This window comes from Colobus angolensis, unplaced genomic scaffold (assembly GCF_000951035.1).
Source record: "Colobus angolensis palliatus isolate OR3802 unplaced genomic scaffold, Cang.pa_1.0 Scaffold214, whole genome shotgun sequence".
Classification (NCBI taxonomy): Eukaryota; Metazoa; Chordata; class Mammalia; order Primates; family Cercopithecidae; genus Colobus; species Colobus angolensis.
Genome location: NW_012115311.1, coordinates 3,844,568 through 3,858,079, shown reverse-complemented (window position 1 = coordinate 3,858,079; position 13,512 = coordinate 3,844,568).

Sequence of the window (13,512 nt, the reverse complement as noted above, 5' to 3'; positions counted from 1 at the left end):
ACAAAGTATAAGAACTATTTTCAACACATTGTTTATATTTTTAACTTTCACTGAAGTCTTACAGATGGATTTCATGCATTATTTGTTTACTTAATTTCCTCTTGGAAACCAATGATACATTGGGTAAGTACGTATAGTATAGGGATTTCTTTACAGCTTAGTGAAGCTAATGCATTTTGTCCTCAATACTAATTAATACTTTATAAATATTATAACAAAACACCATTTAACTAACAAATTATATGACTGTATAATTAATCAACTATATCATTCAGTTAACAAAAAGCTATTATTTAACTAACTGTAACAAGATTAGTAGTTGTCTTGTGCCAGGTACGATTACAGATATTGGAGATATATGAGTAATCAAAATAATTACAAATCAAAAAGGTGTTTGCCTTTGAAGAGACAAACAGTTCCCGACATTGGATAGGTTGATTCATAAATTTTCATCTTTATAATTGTGTGAAAGTGATATGCATTAAGAAGAAATAGTACTTTGAATTTTGATTTCTTTCCAAACAAATGATATACTCTCTTGTCATGTTGGGCAGCACCAATGAGCGACAACTCCTAGTCAGCCACATAATCACAAGGGTAAACAACTGAGCCTCTACAGAGTACTGTATTGCCAGCTGATTTTGCCCAATGTTAGGCTGTCAGGGTTCTGGACACATTCAAGGTAGGCTAGGCTAAGATGTGATGTTTGGTAGGTTAGGTGTTTTAAACGTATTTTAGACTTATGATATTTTCAACTTACTATGGGTTTATGGGGATGTAAAGTGTAAGTCCAAGAGCATCTGCATATGTATTTTTCTCTATCCTGCTATTAAAAGCTAAAACCCCTTTGATCATATATAAACCCAACATAAGAAGACTCCTGCAGGTAAGCAGAAGAAGGTAGACTTGCTATGGACTGCAAGGCCCAAGACACAACACCATGGTGAATTCTCTAGGATTTATTTTTGATTCAGAAATCCCAAACTTGGAGTCAAAAAAATTGACAGCCCAGAATCACCAACAGGCAAAGACAAGAAGACATAAATCACTGCTTTCTCTAGAGAAAGGGCAGGCTATGAAGGCCACAAACTTCTAGTCAATAATCTCACTACTACAGCCTCATGCCACAGAAAAAAACATGAGCCCAACCCTTTCCCTACCTACACTGCTAAAGGCTGCATAGAGATGTTACACATCCACATTTTAGAGGCTGTGACAAGCTACTCTAACCCCAATAGAAGATTCTCAGAGAAAGCCAAGTAGAAAGCCAGGACTTACATTGCTACTGACAAATAGTGAGCCAGCAACCCCATTCCCCATGTTAGTTGGCACAACTGACACGAGCTTCTACCTTCGCTCAGCAGCAATGAGAATCTCTCAACTCCTTCTGAAAGGGTACTGACAGCACAGGCCAGGGGGAGAGTTAATATTTTCACCACTAACAGTAAACAAGTCACCCCAACCACACTGTTAGTGGAGGCTTTGTGGTGAGTAGGAACTCCTACTCCCACCTAGTACTAAGGAGGAGACCCCTCTCCCCTTCATGTGATTGCAGCAGCCAGTGGGGAAGATGGACTTCTACCTCTAGCTGGTGGTAACAAGGTAGCACCCCAGCTTCATATGCAAGAATGGTGTCATAGAAAGTCATATCACAAGAAGAGCCACTGAAGAGATAGAGAAAACAGTCCTGAATCTCTGACACCACCCCTCTCCCACCCAGTAGCAGCAGCGTGGTGCAAAGAGTGGCTCTGTACACTGAGAAGAGAGGCAGAACACGGCAGTTGTGAGGCACTGAACTCAGTGCTGTCCTGTTAGAAAGAAAGGAAAATCAGACCAATCTCAGCTGATGCCCACCCACAGTGCAGGTATTTAAACCAGCCCTAGCCAGGGGAACCACTTATCCCAGCAGTCTGAACTCTTACAGTACCTGTACCAGCACTTGGAGCTGCCCACCCCACCACAGCAGTCAGCGTGCCTTTCTATGCACAGCGGCTGGACCCTGCACTCACTTGTTCATACACCCCTTGCTGCTCCATGCCTGTCTTGCCCTTAGCATGTGTGGAATACAGGCCAGTAGGTAGTGCAAACCAATCACAGCCTGCCAGGATGAGTGGGTGGAACAAGATGCAAGCAAAACTGAAGCGGAGGGGCCAGCAGCCATCAGCCACAGAGGTTTCCAGCTGGTGAAGTGATACCCGAAGAATCCTGTGACAAAACTATTTTATAAGGCTACAGTAACCAAAACAGCATGGTACTGGTACAAAAACAGACACATAGACCAGTAGAACAGAGTAGAGAGCCTAGAAATTTTTTTTTTTTTTCTCTACAGTCTGGTAAAGAATTAAAAACTGAAAAAGGGGGGAATAGAGAATATAGAGGTGATGTAAAGATGTCAACCATACATATTCTATGGTGGAAAAATATCAGGAAAAAATATTAATTCTAGCAGAGTAGAATAGCAATTATTCGTGGGGGAGGCATTTAAACTGAATCAGTTTAAAGCATATTAAATGCAGAAGAAATTTTGCAGAGACAGAGTGGGAAACATAATTATTTTCCAGAGTAAATTTGGCTAATATTAATTTTGTCATACATTTTTGTCAGTTTTGACATTTTAACTATGAAATTAGTGTGTGGATAAGATAAATTAGGTAGAAATAATGACAATTACAAAAAATATTACTTTGATGAGTTGTTGGGTTTGAGAAGAAATTTTAAAATCTTCACCGAAAAATAACTATTTTATTTTATGTGTGTGTGTGTATATATATATATATATTTTTTTTTTCTTCAATCTTACTTTCTAAAATGTTTACCTTGGATAGCAAAATTATAATTCATAGATATTTTTATGTGTTCCGGAAATTTATAAAATATACAAATTGTTGAGAATACTCAAAAAGAAAATTGTGGAAAAAAGGACCAAACAAATGCAAATGCAACCCTTCTAAAAGAGTGGAGGTCTCCTGACAATATTCTCTGTGACCTATGATGTGGGATAAGAGGAGTGGACCAACATTCTGTTTCTGACTGATTATGAGGCAACATATGTATCAGTAAAATTTCTAACTTACATTGGGTCTTCATCTTCCATCTATCAAGGCATAAGTTTATCCATGTATAAGGCTGGCTGCAAAATTTTTCACAAAGTATATTCTATAAGTCCACACAACAGACCCCCTTTTGACTTCTATTGTTCAAAGAGGCATAAGCAAAGAAAAAAATTGAAAGATAAGAGTCTCATAATAGTAGAAAAGTCTTGATCCATGATCTTGGGATAAAGCTGTCCACATCAAGGATGCCATGTTCTTCTGGGGAGAAACTTCTCTGGTTACTTTTATTTTAAGGGTTTGAATGGGTGTACAGTTCCAAGAGTATAGAGGGACCCTTCTGAGTTGTGAGATTATGAACCCTAGGTTCAAGGTCCCAAAGTTACGCTACAATGTGAATGGCAAGGGCAGCTTTTCTCTGATGCTCTCGGAAGATCCAGTCTTTGGGTTGTTCTAGATTGTGAAGGGGTTGATCGTCCCCAGTCAGTGAACCATGAAGAGCTTTCTTTACCTTGTGAAAATACACTGTGGCATAATGAGCTACTGTTATAACATCAGCCTTCTTACATGAAGAAACTTTTATACAACTAGAAAACATGCAATGAGATGACAAGTGATTAAATCCTTCTATAAATATTTAAATGGCCCATCAGGTAGTGAAATGTACCTGAAGTTTTGAATGTCTTCCCAGGAATGTGAGTTTGACAAACCAAACATTTTGGTCATAAACTATTTTAGCAATTTAGAAGACCACACACACACATACACACACATTTATCAGAATCATTTTATCTTTTCCATGATGAGTCATGGAATGTAGACCACTTAATAACAAAAGCTTTAAGGACTCAAGAAGGACAAGCCTGCTGCCCTAGTTCTCCACGAGTTCATGCTTATTCAAATTATGTCCTCTTGAATACGAGGTGTTTCCCCAATTTAAGTGCACAGCACTGATAAATGATGGATTATCATGGGTAATTTTACCTAGACAATGAAGTTTATTCAAATTGTATATCTAAGCAACTTCAGTACTGGCTGATTTAGATAAACCAGTCAGTCTTTTTATTAAAGTTTCAGAGATTTCTTACCCAGTCCAAATGATATCATTTGAAAGTTATTCAGAAACCTGTATTCAAGAGTACTTCTCAGGTTTCTTTTCATCCTATCATGAACCTCCTGAAAGACAACATATTCTAGGATTTTACATACTTGTGAAGCTTTCAGAAACTGCATCAGAATTAAGCAATTAACTGTGAAAATGGCTTTGAATAGCCATAGTTGATGACACAATTGACAAGGAAATTTGGTTATTTCTGTGGTCTACAATGACAAAACATTATACACATTAGGATTTTAGAAATCCCATACAATTTTGGGACATATATGAATAACATTCATTAAAATATAACCTGAAGAAGGTTAAATATTATTTCTTATTTGACAATCCTTCCCTTGTAACGTAACATGTAAAATAATCCCATTTACTTCTCCTTCGGATGCTTCAGGTGGCCTCTGGAGCACCCCAAAGTGGGAGGGAAAAAAAGACGTAATTTTGAAGTTGAAATTTGATTTTGGGAAGCCTGTCAAATCTATCAAAGGTTTAAAGCACTTCACCAAAATAGGATCAGAGGTCACCATAAGACAACAGTGATTCATTTACCAAAGTAATAATTAAAAGATTTTTAAAAACAAAACCTGTTTGTCTTTGATCAAGAGGACTCAGTTTTCTAAACAATCAAAAGACATAAGACAGCATGAGACAGAATCTCTCTGTTCTTATTTACTCTTTTTTTCCTCAGTTTACTCAAAAGGTGAATGAAAATATTATACTGGCATGCTAATGCTACACAAAATTCTTGTTAAAAAGGGAAAACCTATTAGTGTATTATCAATATGAAAACTGATTTTAACAAAACCTCATAAATACATTTATCAAATCTGTCATTTTTTTAACCACACATTTCTGTAAACCTTTTATTTTACATTTTTCCCCAAACTTTCTCCATTCATCTTTTTTATCTGTTTTTTGTTCCTTCAATGTGACATCTTTAAGTAACTTCAAACAAATTTTTTTTTTTTTTTTTTGAGACGGAGTCTCTCTCTGTCGCCCAGGTTGGAGTGCAGTGGCGTGATCTCGGCTCACTGCAAACTCCACCTCCCGGGTTGACGCCATTCTCCTGCCTCAGCCTCCCGAGTAGCTGGGACTACAGGTGCCCGCCACCACGCCCGGCTAGTTGTTTTGTATTTTTTAGTAGAGACGGGGTTTCACTGTGTCAGCCAGGATGGTCTCGATCTCCTGACCTAGGTGATCCACCCGCCTCAGCCTCCCAAAGTGCTGGGATTACAGGCGTGAGCCACTGCGCCCGGCCCAAACAAAATTTTTAACACACATTTTTATGCCTTTATAAATTTCCTCATCAAACACATATTTTGCTTTGCTTACACACTCTGAAAAAGGAATTGTTTCTCTCAAATCTAGTAGTTTTTAACTCTTAGTAACCATAATTTCCTGTGATAACCCTGGAAAGTAATTTTGAACTGTTTTATATCAGTATCTGTAGATAAAAAATATTTTGTAAGTTTTTAGAAAGATAGTTATCCAAATTATTATTTACTAACAGTCTTAACACACTTAGCTTTTCTATACTGAAGCAGCTACGTTATCTGGGGTATATATCCTGTGTTTCATTGCCATGTGCTGAGAATGAATTCAGGACACGGATGCATGTGGGTGGGTTAAGGAGTAGAAAGTTTAATAGACAACAGAAAGGAGAGAGGAGAGCAGCTCCTAGTGAGAGAGAGGAGAGAGAGAGAGAAGAAGAGAGGGAGAGAGAGAGAGAAACATCTGAAAAGAGTGGGTTGGTGGGGGCAGCGGACTGCAGTAGACATTATAGGCAGGTTGGAGAATTCAGTGTCTGATTTACATAGAGCTCACAGATTGGTTCAATCAGGTATGATATCTACACAGTGCACGGAGGAGATGATGGAGGTGGGGAAACCGGTGGTCCAACCAAAATCTAATTATGCAAATAGTGCAAATGGGCTTTCCAACTGATCAGAGTCATCTTGTCTGCTTCTCACTGTACACATGGCTGACAAAGAGAAGGGAAGATGGAGCCACCATTTTGAGCATGATTGGCACAACTGCTGGCACTATGTCTGCAGCTCGATTTTACAGGCTGCTCTTCATTAGAAAGAAAAATAATTTGGGACTGCTTTTCATTAAAAAGAAAAGCCTTACTGAGAACTCCCATGGCCTTGCTATCTGCCTAAGTAATTCCTTCCTAACTCCTATATCAATACCGTATAAAAATAACATGTCAAGTTATAGAGACTTAAATGTATATTAATGAATATCTCAGTATATTAGCTTACAGATAACTCAGACATTTTATGATTATGTTACTGAATTTAACAAAATATGACTCTAAGATTTTAAATTACTAAAAAGAACTTTATGATACTATGACACAGGTAGCCTCCCCAATGACTTCCCCCAGTCATTGTAGGTCCCAAGTAGCCATGTGACATCCATGAGGACTAGGAAGGTCAAACCTTGTCTCAGTCCGTCAGGAGAGGAAACAGTTGTTAAGACCATGCCCGGAGAAACCAACCCTTCCCAAAATATCCAGGAAGCAAGACAGGGAAAACAGAGGAAGAAGGGACCACATTGAGCTTGATTCTGGCTTGTAGCCCCCGATATAGGCACTGAAAACATGCCTCCAGACTTTATCATTGTCACCTATCCAGACCCATGAATCCAGAGACTCTAAATCAAAGACATAAGTTCACAGTTAAATCAAGCATGCATCTAATTATATTCAACTGATAATTTTGAAACCACTTATATTTTACCAACAGTTTAAAAGCTAGATTTACCAAATATCACATACACATATACAGATACAAACACACAGAAACAGATCACACAGCTTTCATAAAGGATTTTCATTTGCTGGCTTTTAAACAGCTTTTCTTTTCCCCATTGAGTCTTCCAATCATCCTGTTACCTGTTTCATTACCCTAAGCAATTGTGTACTAGGCAAGAAATTGGCATTTCTAAAGGGACAACTCTTAGGTGGAACAGAAATATTTAAATTTCATAAGTACAGAGCTAAGATTTTAGGCCTGAATATTGTATCATAATTTTCTCAAACTAAGGAAAAAAAAAAAAAAAAAAACTGCTCGAATGAAAGTTCACTTAAGACAGGATGGCCAGAAAAGCACCTTAAACAAAGGTATGACTTATTATGTAAATTTAAAAGATGGTAAGAGTTTCTAACATACATAGGCAAACATCCTTAAAATTGGAGATTTCCTTCATAGATGTAAATTTTATTTATAAAAGACTTTCAAGATAGCCAATTAAATCTCAGAAAGGTATATTTTAGTTTAATAGGGTGTACTTTTTAACATAGCTATTGCTTTTTAACTAAAATTACTTGAGTTAAGGGTGGAGTATATTAAGGAATAAGGCCAGAAAGCATTCTGTATGCCTGGATTCAGCATGAGTAGATCAGAAAAACAAAGCAAGCCTATTTTACCTTAGGGTCTACCTTTTATAAACACCTTATCTAGGATAGCTTTTTTTCCACCCTTGAGATGGGTTAGTAACTAAGACAAAAGGTTAGCAGATTTAATTTTTCTTATCTTTTACTCACTTAAACTTTTTATTTGCCTTTTACAAATTCTTTAAATAAAAACATTGAAATCTTTTTAGAAGTTTCTGCTGCAGTGTTGTTTATTTGGAGCATTCCACTGTAACTTGTCTTTAGTAAGATTCTGCCATGTCTGTAAGACATTGCTGCTTCCAGGATCTAATATTTACGCACGTGTAAGCCAGAAGGAACTCAGTTCTTAAGTAATTAAAGATCCTATTTCTACCTCAAATATTGGCTTTGGCTCTCAGTTTCTTTTGATCAACTTAGCTAATGATTTTTTTCTCCACCTCAGCATGCCAGAAAAATGAAACAAAGGCACAGAACATAAAAATCCCTGTGAGTTTACAAAAGCCAAATTTTACACCCCCTGCAATATTGCCAATTACTACCTGGTTCTTTCTGATCCAGTCAGATATAAGATATCTCTAACTGGATTCAAGCCAGTTAATTATCAGATCTAATTCAATCCTGGACCTGGTCCAATTTCTGTTATGACTTCCAAACCCTGTGTGGATCATACATTTGCTCAAGGAAACTCAGAGAGCTCAAAGCACAAATCTGTGGAGCTTCAGTATCCAAAAGAAAACTTACCATGATCGCCAGCTACTGTGAGAGAGCAACAGACAGAATAGGCCTGGCGGGTACCTTCCTTGGTCACTCAGTGCTCATGGGGGTTGTTAGAAGCTCTACTTTAGACCCCACTTCTGATGCCATCTGTTAAAATAAAAACATTAGCTGAATTAAGTTTAACAGAGTTTAATTGAACAAAGAATGATTCATGAATTGGGCAGCCTCCAGAGCCACAGTAGGTTCAGAGACTCCAGCATGGCCGTATGGTAGAAGATTTGTGGACAGAAAAAGGATAGAGACATGCAGACAATGGTAGTGAGGTAAGGAAACAGCCAAATTGGTTACAGTTTGGCATTTTCCTTATTTGAACACGGTTTGAACAGTTGGCCACCTTTGACCCAAACTTGGTAACTGGCACAAGAGTAGACTACGGTTTGTGTACAACTCCATTTAGGTTATAGTTGACCATGTACAGATAAACCTTTAGGCTGAACTTAAAATATGTAAAAAGATAGCTTTAGGCTAAACTTGATTTAACAATATTTACCAAGGGAAATCTACACTAGATCAAACTTAATATATTTAATATATATGTCTTCTTTTATTATTTTGTTGGCATATGTATGAATTTTCAGGATTTTTTTGTATTCAGGCACTGATTATATAGAGAGTGCAGCAGAAGAAGATAACAAAACTTTCTGAGGGAAAGATCATTTTTAAATTATTAACAGGGCCAATAGTATTTAGTGGTAATATTGCCTTTTTTCCAAATAATATGTTACATATTTGTCAAAAAATGAATTTGGATCATATATTTTACATATTTTTCTGCTCTAAAAGGCTGTAATATTTTTTCAATTATTATTAAAATTTATTTGAATGTGTAAAATCAACTATTGCTACAGATTGATACTGTCACAGTTTGGTAAATATATATAAACTTATTTATTCTGACCTCTGTATAAGCATGTAATTATCTAATTAGAAAGTGCTATAGTTCATTAAGCAATGCAAAACCCCATGGCTTTATGCTTTATTAAAAACCTGCTTTGTTTTTTAAAAGGTTGATTCAAATGCCATCAGAACCTGTTTTAAAATGGTTAGAAATGCTAGTGTCATTTTAAATCTAAATCCAAAAGAAAATTGATTTAGCATTGATAATTTAACAAGTTCAAATCATGAGATATTTGTCAAAAATATGTTTGCTATACAGTTCATTATCTTGCAGGAGATATCTGATCATAAAAAAGATGTTCACGTTTATGGTGACAAATGTTTTGGCAAAATTGGGGATTTGTGGGGTGGGGAGAAGAAAATATCCAAGTCTTAAGTGTTAAAGAGAGAGAAACAAAATTATATTTTATATATTAAGAGTAATTCAAACCACAGAGAACTTGTAATAGTTGCTCAGAAGAAATAATTATTTCCTTATGCCGTTTGCTAAGAAATAGAGGATATGAAAAATTATATTTAACTGATGATGTAAATAGAAAAATAATGAGTGAGTATTGAATGGCTAAGGCCAAGGTAAGTATACTGTATCAATTTGGGTTTGGTCAGGAGAAGGAACTACCTTAGATAATAGAAGTAGGAAAATAGAGGCTTACATTACCACTGAAAGGAATGTTACAAAATTCAGGAGAAAAGAAAATGGTAGGAGACAAATGCAGACCATCTCAACTGCCGGCCATTCAGAGAATAATGCCTAGAAGCTATTGACAATCCTTTCATTGCCAAAGCCCATGTATATGCCTGTAGCCTATAATAGGTTCTCTTTGTCTGCCTTTCAAAATTTTCATTACTCACATTGATGGAATTTAAATGGGACCCTGTTGGCAAAGGACAGATAGTAAATATTTAAGATAAAAATATACAACAATAAGTTATAATTTGACACAAAGATAAATGATATCTAGATAAATATTATTAATCCATTTGTTATCAAATGCCTACATCAGGAATTGGATGGCATACATGATAAACTATCATAATTTCTAAATTCAAAACTTTACTCATATGAAAACTTGAGTGATGTTTTATGCCAGATTATAAAATTTATACCGGGAAATATAAAATATGATTAATTAGTATATCCAGAAACCTAGAAATAAGAGTGCATTTTTTTTACTTAACTATAGTTACAAATAATTTTAACCAAGACAAAGTTTTATACACAATATACACAATTTTTCTCTAGAACAAACATGGCAACAAGATTCTAGTTGATAAATTTACTGATTATTATATATAGTCAACGTTCTCATACATTCCCTGACTTAATAGGTCAATGAGTGATGGAGTGACAGCCATGTGGTACAATATTTTGAACAGTCTTGTGGAAACTATGTAATTTTTGTCCTTTAGAAGGTGGCTTTTTAGTTCAACTGAATCAGGAACACTATGAACAAAAATCCTGACAATCTGCTTCACCCCCAAGATAGAGACAGGATGGCACAAACACCAATGCTACTCCCTGTGGAAGCCCAGAAGCCAGCAAAGGATCCCTGAACTCCAATTGAGAGTGGTTTCTCTCTGTCCCCAAGCGTGCAGATGTGCAACAAAGCTCCTTCAAGGGTAACCACCTGCACGCAGAAAGCTCTCATGCAAGACTATTCATTAATACAAAAGCTGGAGTTTCCTGGAGGAAGTCACACAGCACATTGAATGGAAAAGAACTTTCAGTCCAATATAACCTATTTGACATTGCTACTCTTCCACCTTTACACTTTAATACTTGGGCTCCTCTTTTGGTCTTTTTTTTTTCTTTGATGTGGAGTCTCCCTCTGTTACCCAGGCTGAAGTGCAGTGGTGATTGGTTCACTGCAACCTCTGCCTCCTGGGTTCAGGCATTTCTCCTGCCTCAGCCTCCTGAGTAGCTGGGACTACAGGCACACGCCACCACACCAGGCTAACTTTTGTATTTTTAGTAGAGACAGGGTTTCACCATATTGGCCAGGCTGGTCTCGAACTCCTGACCTCTAATGATTGGCCTACCAAGGCCTCCCAAAGTGTTGGGTTTACAGGCACGAGCTACCGCATACAGGTTCTCTTGGTCTTTACATCAAACAGAACTAGACTCCAACAAACTTGCTGGCTCGTCTCTTCACTCCATCCTTCACTCTGACATATCCCATGAAACTGCACATTTTTCTCTCTACTTTGTAAAACAGTGTAGTCCTCCTCTACTCTTATTCCCAAACTTGAAGAATGAACCTGTCCTGTCAAGTTCCCCTAGTAGATCAAGAAATTTATTCAGCCTTTTTATAAAAGAATTATCATAATAAATAGTAAAATTCAATTTTCTGCATGATCTACTCTTCTGGCAACCTCATGCAACAACCAAATGCAGTGTTCCTGAACTAATTACATAATCTAGAGTTTGTGAAAGAAAATTAAATCTTAGGACCCCAAATTCATTAAGCCAAAGGGAAAAGTCAAGCTGGGAACTGGCTCACACAAACCTAACTCCCCCTTTATTTGTTTGTAAATAAGACGGCTACAAGATGAAAAGCTCCATGCCTCCCACATGTTTTGTACACAAGGAAATTTTTAGCGAGCTGCAAGATCTTTACTCTAAAGTATTTCTATTAAAATTTCACCTTCGCAATGTAAATTTATAGTTTATCTTTACGGGAGCAATCACCCCTCTGCCCACCAGACACAAACGCATATCCGATTGTTTCCCTGCCCCATTTGTCTATGTTGTCTTACGTAAAATACACATTCCCCACATTTTTCTACTGCCTCATTTGTCTATGTCATCTCTGATGGTTAGTACTGAGTTTCAACTTGATTGGATCGAAGGATGCGAAATATTGATCCTAGGTGCGTCTGTGAGGGTGTTGCCAAAGGAGATTAACCTTTCTGTCAGCAGGCTGGGAAAGGCAGACCCATCCTGAATCTGGGTGGGCACAATCTAATCAGCTGCCAGGGTGGCCAGAATATAAAACAGGCAGAAAAATGTGAAAAGGCTAGTCTGTCTTAGCCTCCCAGCCTACATTTTTCTCTCGTGCTGGATGCTTCCTGCCCTTGAACATTGGACTCCCAAGTTCTTCAGCTTTGGGACTCAGACTGGCATCCTTGCTCCTCAGCTTGCAGGTGGCCTATTGTGGGACTTTGTGATCTTGTGAGTTAATACTACTTAATAAACTCCCATATATATATATATAAAACTTAAACTCCATACATATGTTAATTTATTAAGATTTTATATATATATGTGTGTGTGTATATACATATATACACATATATATTTGTTCTGTCCCTCTAGAGAACCTTAATACATCATTTTATGTAAAAAGTTTCAGATTCACTGAGCCAAAGGCACGAATGACTATTTTTTTCTACCCCCATCTTACATGAAAATTGTGTACTTCTCAATATCTTGCCCTTTCCCCTTTAAATTTGGAGCCCTCAAAATCATCTTCGGAGAAAGGCATAGATCTGTCTAGAGGGAATGCATCCTTAACTTTGGCAAATAAACCTCCTAAAATGATTAAGACTTGTCTCGTCATTTTTCTCGATTGACAAGTTCCACTTTTAACCCTCAACGGACCCCTCTTAAAATTATATATACTAATTTTTTATAAGTCTGGTGCTTTTTAATTTTTTTATGAGAAACTAAGAAAGATATATCAGGTAAAGAACACAAAACACATATCAGTTGTAGAAGAGTTATAGAATATAGAATAATCATAGAATAGAAAGATATATCAGTTATAGAATAGTTATAAGATATATCAGTTCTAGAATAGAAAACCACTCTGGCTTAATAAGATGTGCTTTTGGTGAACTTTCCATGACTTTAAACCTAGGTTAAAATCTTAATGGTCTCACTCACCAGTTAGAGGACCATGAAAAAAATCTCTTTATATCTCCAGGATGCTGTTTTTCTTCTCACTTGCAAAATGAGAATAATAGTAGGACCTATTTTATAATGTTATTACATAAATTATAGCTTAAATATTTATGAAGGGCCTAGAACAATGTCAGACACACAAATGTGTCTATTTTAAAAAATATAGTTTTTATAAAGTACTATTTAAAAAAATAAAAAGAAAGAATATAAAGATAAGAAAATTAAAAAAAAACAGAATTTTTGAGGAATGAAATTAACGCATTAGTTCTTAGAAAATATGGGTAGAGGCAGCCATGGTCAAAAACACGTTGAAAACACTACTGTGGAAATGAGAACTCCTTAGGAAAGCTCCAAGTTCAGAGCCTGTTGTTGA